This window comes from Notothenia rossii (genome assembly GCF_949606895.1).
Source record: "Notothenia rossii genome assembly, chromosome: 10".
NCBI lineage: Eukaryota > Metazoa > Chordata > Actinopteri > Perciformes > Nototheniidae > Notothenia > Notothenia rossii.
In genome coordinates this window covers 10,967,376-10,974,204 of record NC_136908.1, presented here as the reverse complement: position 1 = coordinate 10,974,204, position 6,829 = coordinate 10,967,376, and positions in this window count along the sequence as shown.

Below are 6,829 nucleotides of genomic sequence, written 5' to 3'. Positions count from 1 at the left end.
ACACACACACACACACACACACACACACACACACACACACACACACACACACACACACACACACACACACACACACACACACACACACACACACACACACACACACACACACACACACACACACATACACACACACACACACACACACACACACACACACACACACACACACACACACACCACACACACGCCATTCACGGAATACCAAGCTAGACACGTTTTCTTCTGCAAAATGTCCACTTAGATAAAACACTTTTTTTTTATGTCTGTCAATAGATTTCTTCTGTCTCATTCTCTCTCTGTCTCCCAACCATAACTGTCAAAAAAGTATTTTACAGAAGGTATTGCCTTCCAAATTCAGCTCTAAATGAGAGTAGGGATTGCAATAACGCATTTGGTTTATTATCCCATTAATCTGTGGGTTTTTCGCCCAGAGACCTGAAATTTGATAGTTAGCACTCATACATGTCCAATTCAAATCATCCTGTGTAATCTCAAAAGAGAAATGCACCGCTATCAAAAGCAGAGGACCACATTGGCTGATCTGCTCCACAACTAAGGTCAGTTGTAACATCAGTTGGGGTTAATTGTCACAATCATAAAAAGTGCTCATTTTCTAATTAAAATGTAATTACTTTTGTCATTAATATTTAATGGGGTCATTTATAATGTCTCAACAACAGAGAGGTGCATGCTGCATGCCTCTGCGGGTTTCCAGAAAGCAAATATGGATACATGTACGCATATTTCTCTAACGCTGAAATGGAACAGCAGGACACCAAATTAGAATCTCAGTCTTTAGTAAACTTGTTTTTATCTCAGAATGCAGCGGCAGGGCACACGTCACTTTGCTTAATGTTGATGGAAATTAGAAACAAGCGTGGCAGCAGGAATCTGTTTGTGGAAAAACAATGTTTGTTTGGATAGCACATGGAATTATGTTCTTGTGTGTCTGCGATTCACTAAGAACTTATCCGACATCAACTGCCATAATACTGTGTAAAATCAACTGAATAAAATCCTGTGTGGTTATGTTAGGGTTCATCTTAATGGATTTGATTATAAATAAGAAAATACTCAGGCTGATTGTGATAGCAATATTTCTGATATTTTAAAAAGAAAACATTTTAAGGCTAAGACTGGAGGTATTCTGTATTTTTTTTTATTTACAAGAGCCAACCACTTATGATTCTGTCCTTCAATGAGTCCATTAAAACTGGGACACAAACATAATCTTCTTAAAAAAATTCAAAAAGCTAGGCTCTGTATTTTTACCCAGACAGGTGGACATCTTTCATTTCTTGCGACTATTTTCAGTTTCTCATCAATACATGTTTCTGTTTGACTGCAGAGGGAGATTATGCAAGATTGCCTTAAAATAAACTACAGTGCCCATCTTCCTATCATTAAGAACCAGATCAACATTGTGTCTCGTTGATTAATTTTAAATAGTTTTGGGACATCAATGGAAGTTAATGGCACAGAAAAATAATAAGAGCTTTGGCTGACAATGCAAACAATGTATAATATAATCCCCAGCCTTCCAATTCGTAAGTAGACATCAACAGTACAGTTACTCAGAGAATTTCTAGATATAAGTAAACTATGATATAATAACCCTGAAACACCACTCCGTAATTCAGGGTCACTCTTTATCTTTTCAGTGCGTAGATTTTAACTATGTATTCAATATTTATCCCCAGTGCTTCCCTTTTGCCCAGAAACCCATTTGGCCATCCTCACAGCAGAGGCAAATAAAAAGAATCTCTCTCAATAACTCCTCCAACATCCTGGTCCCTGTGGGAGGAGCACTTGTGATCTAAAGGTCAAATAGGTCTCCCAACATTAGAGTGTTTTTAGGTAAAGACAACATGGCTGATAACAAGGCAATGTCTCTGTTGCTGCTGAAGACGATACCGCCGTTTTATTGTTATGAAGGTAGTGATTCTTTTCATAACGACATCAGCCATTGAGTACCACATACCTGCTGAGTAAATGGTTTTCAATCACTGCTTGTTGTTTCCAATTTAGCATCTCTTTAGTGTTTTTACTTACAAGAGACCAGCCCATGCATCGGGTTTTATGAAACCATAACAGTCAGTTGGCTCTGGATTTGTTTCAGCTTTGCACAATTTATGACCGCTCTAATTGCTTGGCCATCCTGTGTCATGGCGCGTATCTTTGAACGAACAAACACGTGCTGCGCTGTTTCTCCAACCGCTCGTCGTCGTAGGCCTAACAGCCCTTACTGGCACGATGAATTTGATAAATCTCCTTATCGCCCCGGGAGACAATTAAAGCGCATGTGACAGGGGTCCCTATCTTCGCTCTCCTCCTGTAGCGCTTCATTTAGAAGCCATTTGTCTCCGCTATGGATTTCCTATTTTTAATGGCGCGCGTATGCAGGGGTCGGGGCCGTGCTGAATAATAGATGCCTTTTTTTCGCTCCCTCTCTTTCCTTTTCATTCCCTTTCTCGCTCATTTCCTCATAGCCGAGCCCCATGGGAGGGTGTCGGTGTCACTCTGGAAACCAAGGTGCAGCACTCCTGGTGCTCTCCAGATCCTGGCAGGAGGCTATTCAATCTAGCCGACAAGGCTTTTGGTGAAAGCCAGCAGCAGACAGTGAGCTGATATCAACGGGCACACGTAAACCCTCAGCCTCCCCCCTACTTGCCCACATCCCCAGTAAAGGACGTTTATCACAGAAAGCGGGGCCGCTGCGCAGTGAGGTGATATATCGCCCTGGCCGAGTGCGAATGAATAGACTAGTAATTATCCCGTTAAAAGGGTGGCCAGACAAAGAGGGAGCCTTGCTATAATTTAAATTGTTTTGTTTCCCCCACAGTCGAAGCCTGGCCCGCTGACTGACATCACAGAAAGGGAAAAGTGAGCCTATTTATAGCTTGAGACGTTCAGCTAATTGTAGAATTTAATAAGGTTTCTGGAAGAGTGGGTTCTGTAAAAGCCATAGGCCTGCACCTCCTCTCAAGTCGGCTCTTATATCTCCTTCACATCTTTCTTTGCCTCGGCTGGCTCCCATATTTCTATCCGTATCTTTACTTCAACATATCCTCCCATCTTGCCCTTTTCTATCCCACCATCTTTTATTTTTGTGTATCCTGACCTATCTCCCTACACCTCACCTCCCAGCAACCCCTCAATTTTTCTCCCCTCCTTCATCGCGTTATCTCCTATCACATAAAATCTACCTTAGAGTAATACTCCTCTCAGTTTGCCTGCGTGACTCTGATTGTGTGATTCTCGGCATGTCACAGTGGCTTAAGGTGTGCATGGATGTGAGTCTGCGTCTATGATTACAAGTGAAGATGTGTCCAAGTGTGTGTGCATGTCGGTGTGTGTGCACGGGGTCTCGTCTGGTGTGTGTGAGATGGGGGTAATTGAGCTCAGAGGGTTTTCTGTCTTTGGTGGCAGAGGGGAAATTGGAATCTTCAGAATCCATTAGAGAGACCCTCTCACAGTGTGTGTGTGTGTGTGTGTGTGTGTGTGTGTTTGTGTGTGTGTGTGTGTGTGTGTGTGTGTGTGTGTGTGTTGTGTGTTTGTTGCCGATGTGTGTGTGTGCGCGTGTGTTTGTGTGTGTGGTGTGACATGTATGCATGTTTGTATAGTGACAGAGGGAAACAACAGCACAAGGGGTATGGGGGGACTTCACCAAAGAGCATGAAGCACACGGAGAGTACAAATATCATATTTGGAGTCAGAAATTCACTTAGTACTTTCTCTGTACTGTATGTGCAGTACTGACTCGTGTGTGTGAGTCTATGTGTGTGAGTGCGGTGTCCCTGGTGTGTATATGCTGGCTTTCTGACACTAACTGACTGAGTACCTTCATATACTGCAGGGGAAATGGGGAGAAAGAAGAAGAGGGAAGGTGAGCGGGGAATTCGGGAACAGCAGGTAGCCAACAGCAGATGGTCTCCTGCTTCCTCCCTGCAGAGCTATCACTCTCCTCTCTCCCTGCCTCATGTTCTTTCCTGCATCGCACATCGAATAATGTATAACCTTACCTCAGCGTCCTTGGTCATGTATTGTATTTTCCTTATTTGCTGTCATACACTTAACTCATACCTTTTGGCAGGGTTTTGTAGGGATAACTTGCTTTTTGTGACTGATGTGGTATTGCTCTCCGTAAAGGATAACATGGTGACATTCCATATTTTTTCTTTATGTCAACAAATCCCATAAAAACGCCAAAATCAACAATTGAATCACCATCAAGAATTGCCTGTAGAGACAAACCCTGATATAAGGGTTCCCTCTGTGCCGTACACCTGTACATCTTCACTCGACATGTTTTAGTTATTTGTTGCTAAGTAACACACCCCCAATTCCAGATGTGTTGCTTTTGCTCCAATGTTTGAATACAGTTTGGACAAAAAACATCCTCCAAATAAGCATAATGATACAAACTAAAAGGGCAGTAGAAGAGTGCAGACTTTCCCTAATGCAATGCCCTAACTTACAATCTTAACAATTGTGAAAATGAATCTGTGTATCTGCCTGTGATATGGATCAAATCCAAATTGAATAGCCTTTACTGACCAATGCTTCACATTTCCACTAAGTTTCATTAACACTGCATTGTTGTTTAATGTTTAAGAAAAGAGCTATCAAATGCAAAAATGTACTCTTGTATGAGTAGTTTGCTCACAGCTATCCTTCCCAATTTAAAAGATTCACATTTTTGGGATCTTTTAAACATGTTAAAACCCTAACCCTAAACCTAGCCCTAACCCTAAAAGGTATGGCCATTTTTTTATAGAACGAAGTAGGACATTTAAATTAATCATAATACTGTTTCCCAGTTATCGTTTATCAACCCAATGAACAACAAAGGGAGATGTTGACATGGAATGTGTGTGGCAATGCTCTCCAACACCAAATGAAGAATATCATTTATTTTGTAGAAATTGCATCTTACCAATTGAGCACCAGACCTGTATCATCCAGAAAAACAAGCTGTTTCTGAGGCTCATCATGGCTCTAGATTTTAGTTGGACATCATTCGTTGGTTTTCCTTCAACCTTTGCCTCCTTCTCAACCCAATGGGTTGGCAATCCAAGAGAGAACTATCTCAAAACAAAGGTACATCAACTCAAACCTATCTGCGTGGAAGGATTTTTGTGCAGTTAAGGTGTTCAATGCTTTAAATGCAAATCAAGTTTATAAAATCAATGTGGATTTTCCTATCTTTCATTTTCTCCTCAGCATTATATTACATAAATTACAGCATTGCATGGGCAATAATCCAGGGAAATTCCTGTCGCCTTTATTTCTTTCAGGATTTACATTGGTAATAAAAAGTGAAAAACCAATTAAATGTTGCATTCTTGTCAATTAAAGTGATGAGTGGGGGTTTTGTTCAAGACCAAAGTGTGTGTTGTTGAGTGGAACAAGCTCAGATCAATGCAGTCAGACTGTTAGCACTTTAGTCACAGCTTCTTTAACCTGTGTGTGGTTTTGTGTGTGTGTTTGTTTTAAGACGTGCCACCATGTATATGAAGTCCTGTTTACGTTGCTAACTGCGCTTAAATTGATATGAAACTGCATCCATGCAGTGCAGTAGGCACTTATGCATATGTATGTGATTCAGAGTGTGTGTGTGTGTGTGTGTGTGTGTGTGTGTGTGTGTGTGTGCGTGCGTGCGTGTGTGTGTGTGTGTGTGTGTGTGTGTGTGTGTGTGTGTGTGTGTGTGTGTGTGTGTGTGTGTGTGTGTGTGTGTGTGTGTGTGTGTGTGTGTGTGTGTGTGTGTGTAATGATTAGCCTTCTCTTAATGGGAAAATAACGTCAGAGCCACTGGGACGTTTAATCCATCTGAGCTGATTCTGTTTCCATCAGAGATATTGATCAACTCCAGTGACAAATCAACAGAGGGGCTACTGGTGTGTGTGTGTGTGTGTGTGTGTGTGTGTATGTGTGTGTGTGTGTGTGTGTGTGTGTGTGTGTGTGTGTGTGTGTGTGTGTGTGTGTGTGTGTGTGTGTGTGTGTGTGTGTGTGTGTGTGTGTGTGTGTGTGTGTGTGTGAAGTGGTTAAGGGAGCACCTTACACAGCATTTTACCATGTCACATTCTCCTAATGCAACAAACTCCAATAAGGTGTCTTCCTTTCTCTTTCTCTCCTTCAGTTCTTCTTTTATTTCTTCTTGTCTTGTTTTGTCTCTACCTGCTCACACTCATCTTCCCTCCATCCCTCCCTCCCCCCTCTCTCTAGTCGTTAAGTGGTATTGGCTTTAAAGGGGCAGCAAATCAGTTGCTGATTAATACTGCATTTTTGGGGCCATTTGTCTGCACCGTTGCCCCTGTCTGTGACGCCCGCCCCCCTTTTTTTATCCCCCCCCCCTCTCTCTCTCTCTCTCTCTCTCTCTCTCTCTCTCTCTCTCTCTCTCTCTCTCTCTCTCTCTCTCCGGCTCCGGCTCGTTCTCCTTCCCTCAGCGGTGATGAATGACCGGCCGATTGCCGAGGGATTAGAGTCGTCACGGTTACCTGTGCCTTGACAAAGTGGTCCTGATTGGTGACCAAGGCACTTCAGGGGGGGTCATGTCTAAGAATGGACTAATGTGTGTGTTTATGTGTGTGTGTGGTCAGTTTATGTGTGTGGTCTGTATGTGTACAGATAGGGTTAGTGTAGGCCTTTGCAGTTTATCATGTGTGTTGCTGTGATTAGGTGCATTGTACTGCTGTGTAAATGCGTGTGTTTGAACGGGGCAGGGGTGAGCTCCAGCCCTCCCAGACGCTGATTCGGCGTGACAGAGATTGGCGAGGTCCCGGCAGCGATGTGACCACAATGACACCCGAGAACTTGGTAAACGGGT